The sequence below is a fragment of the Charadrius vociferus genome, unplaced genomic scaffold (assembly GCF_000708025.1).
Source record: "Charadrius vociferus isolate BGI_N301 unplaced genomic scaffold, ASM70802v2 scaffold163, whole genome shotgun sequence".
NCBI classification, from domain to species: Eukaryota; Metazoa; Chordata; class Aves; order Charadriiformes; family Charadriidae; genus Charadrius; species Charadrius vociferus.
In genome coordinates, this window is record NW_009648332.1 from 21,452,816 (window position 1) to 21,456,381 (window position 3,566).

The 3,566-nt window shown below is 47.6% G+C and overlaps 1 protein-coding gene across 1 annotated transcript in view; it reads right to left on the reverse strand.

The window, feature by feature from the left end:
* The window catches only part of LHX9 (LIM homeobox 9), a 16,289-nt gene extending 13,384 nt beyond the window's left edge, over nucleotides 1-2,905 (reverse strand). The window contains exon 1 of the mRNA XM_009884798.1: nucleotides 2,826-2,905. The gene's annotated coding sequence lies outside the window, so the exon portion shown is untranslated. The remainder of the gene's footprint in view (nucleotides 1-2,825) is intronic.
* Nucleotides 2,906-3,566: the final 661 nt, after the last annotated feature.

The window sequence follows — 3,566 nt, forward strand, 5'->3', positions numbered from 1 at the left end:
CCCCCCCCCCGAAGGCGCCGCCGCCGCCACCGTGTCCCTGCCCGGCTGAGTACGGGCAAACTCATCGTGCCCTCTGGGAGCGGGGAGAGGAGGGGTTTGGGGGGAGCCCTCGGGGAGCCCCTGGGACCAGCGTCCTCCGGGCGGCTAAATTGGGGATGCTGCCCCCCCTACCCCCGCCCCCTCCTCCGGCGCCCCGGGTGCGGGCACCGCTCCCCTCTCCTCCCGCTTGTCTGATATTTGCCGTCTCGGGTTCACCGAAACATTACCTGCAGGTGCAGTGGCAAAGGGTCTGTCCAAGCCAGAGACACCAAAAATATTGTTTGTTAAATTCCCATCTCTCCCTTAGCTCGTCGGCGCCGTTAGGAATAATTGGGCAGACTCATAACAAAACTCAGAAATGACTAAACCTCCTCCGGTTGGGCACACTTAATTAATTAGAGGGTCCTTTCTTTCTGCTCCATCAGGTACGGTTAAGGATACGCTACAAGCTACTGCTGCTCCAGTAAAGGAGGCCAGGGGTTTGCAAGGCGTTTTCTGATTAACATCCTAATGTTGGCAGACCACTTCTTACCTAAAGGGACACTAAAAGTTTGTTGCTAGCATCAAACGTGACTTCTCCGTTTCCAAAAGGCCTGTAGGAGATCAAGGTAAATCTATCTCAATGTTCCTGAGATCTCATTCCTCGCTGCAAATTGAAACTCCGCTGCTCTAAGGCAGGCTGGTAGCGAGAGGTTGCCATTATCGCACGAGGGTCTCCATATAGTTTTACTGGTTTGCTCGGGGAGGGGAGAGAAAAGCTCACAAAGAACACGACAGGGAATCTAAAACCCAAATCTACCGGTTTATCCCTTATGAATCCATCTGCATTAGCACTTCGCCTCTGAACGCAGTTTCTCATCACAGGGTGCTTTTATCTCCTTTCGCCGCAGCGTTTCGGGAAGGGGATCTGATGTGCGATATTCAGAATATTTTAGCAACGTGCCAGGCGCTCGCAGGTTTTTCCTTTCTGTAAGGCTGACCCCAGACTGCCCGAGCTAACGAGCATGAGGGGGAAACACATCGCTCTTGAGGTTTCCGCAGGTAAAACGTTCTCCTGCGCCTCGCCGCTGCCCAAAGCGGGCTGCAGCGGTCCCGGCCGCAGCCCGCGCCTTGGCCGCAGCCCTGGCCCGGAGCTCTCCGGGCGTTTGCTGGAGCCGTTTCCACCTTCGTAATTAGCATGTGCCCTGGACAGATTTCAGCGTGCGGTCACTGGGATCCGCTTTGCTATAGAGCCCTTATTCTTCTTGGCCACGGGCTACAGTCTAAAGCCTATTACAGCGTGAACGATCTTGTGTTCAGTTCTGAGGATTTAGGACAAGGTCTACATGCAAATTAATAATTGACCAACAATAATTAGAAGAAATGAGAGGGTATTGAGGCGGGGGGTAGGGGGTGGGGACTGCCCGCCGCACGGCGCTGGGTCGGCTGCCTCCCGCCGCACAAGGGCAGCAAAACTTCACACCGTCCCCGTCAGGTACCTGAACTTTTCAGGACACTTCCAGTTTAATCATTTCCAGAAATTTAAAGCGCGGTTGTAATATCAGCAACGGCATTACGCTTCTGTTGCCTGCAAGTCGGGCGGTTAAAGCCAGGTCTATTTTTAAATCCTAACACTATTTTTCTGCTCTGCGAGTGTGTGGTGGAATACAGTTCTATTAAAGATCAACTTCGTCTCTTTGTGAAATCAGCCGCTAGCACCAGCAATCTAGACACAAAGAAGGAAAATCTGAATAGAGTTACATCTCTCTGCAGTGCCATCAAATGTAGCTAATGTCGTGGGTAGAGGGTTTTTGTTTTGTTTTGGTTTGGTTTTTTTTTGTAAGCCCGTCATTGTCAAAAATTCCACTTGGGTGTCAGCAACAACGTCTTCTACCATGACTATCTTTCTCCTGCCTCGAGTCCTCTCGAGTGTACCGCAGACCAACTTTGGGATTATGTGTTACCGGAACGCAACGAGCCGGTGCCCGGCTCCTCCAGCCCCTCTCCTCCCCAGCCCGGCTGCACGGAGGCTGGCGGTGCGAGTAACACAAGCGCAGGGGATCTTTAACCGTAAAGACCATCGAATTAAAAAGCCCAAACTGCCAACGTGCTTGTACCTCCCGGTAATCTGAAAACATGTAAATTGAGCCACGTAATCATTTGCTTAAGGAGATGGTATTTAAATAATAAACAATTAGGTGCTTTGCATAGAAATCCCAGACACATATCTCCATAGCCAAGCGCTGTGACTGGCCACAAACAAGTGATCACAGAGCCAGAAGAAAGCAGGAGAGGCAGATTACTGTCTAACACGAAACTGTTCACCACCAAGGACCTCAGCATTGTTAGCTTCTTAGTTATCTGATATAAATCGTAATCGTATTTGCACTCCGGTTGTAATTACACCATTGGAAATTATCATGTATTGCTGTTTTTGAAAAGGACTCCCTTACAGGCTAGATTCACAGACAGGTGAAAGGAGCCATTTCATAAAAAAAAAAAAAAAAAAAACAGTTTGTTGGCTCAGGGTAACAAGTAGGCAGTTTATCAGTTCCCCCCCCAGGGTTTTTTTTTTTTTTTTTTTTTTTTTTTTAATTGAGCTGAATGGCTCAGTCTTCCCAGGCTGCTATCTTTCTAGATTAAAACACAGATGCACCAAATGTTGTCTGCGAATACACCTGGGGAAACGACCATTCTGTGTTGTTTAGAAAAAAAAAAACACCACCACGCCAAAGAAACACCCCGCAAACGACATCCGTGAGGTCTAAATAGCTGCATTGCTAGCAAAGACTCATGCAGGGGCTTACCTTGAGACCTTAGAAGCTTCTTCCAAAATTGTACCCTCCTTAATGAGTGATGAGGGATGGGTTTTGGATGGAGAAGAGGCGCAATGATCTAGCCAGTAGATGGAGGTTGTTCCTTGTTCCTAGCAGAGGATCCCTATGTTAATTAAAATAAACAAGCTGCTCGGTGGAAAGATTTTTTTCTCCCCTCTCTCTATCCCCCCTCTACATAGCCTCTAATATAGAATTGACGTGAATTTCTAACCTCTGACCTCTCACCAACGTACACTTATACCTGCCTTTTATTGTTTTTTTCGAAATATGTTCCAAAACAAAATAAATAAATAAAGAAGAAGAACGAATGAAAGCAAAAATAAATCCCACCTCTCTATTTTGGCTGGTTTGCTGGATTTTCTTGATTAGCTGTCTCGGCTCCTCAGTAATCAGGTGAGGTGTTAATGGGGAGCTGGTTGTAAATAAAACTAATAAAGCAAAGAACATATTAGGAAATTAAAAAAAGGCGAGGACTGAGAGGCTGCTAAAAATATTGTAGCGAGCTGAGCGTTTCCCCATCATGTCGTTTTTTGCGTTCTGTGCTTATTCACAGCTGAGCAGCAAACCCCGTGTTGTTGCCATCTCTCCACATTTTTTTTTTTTTTTTCAAATCGCACTGAACCAGCTATGGACTGCATCAACCCTTCCCACTTTCATAAAAACCCTCTCAAATGGAGTCGCTAAACAGCAAACTTCAGCCTGATCTGATGT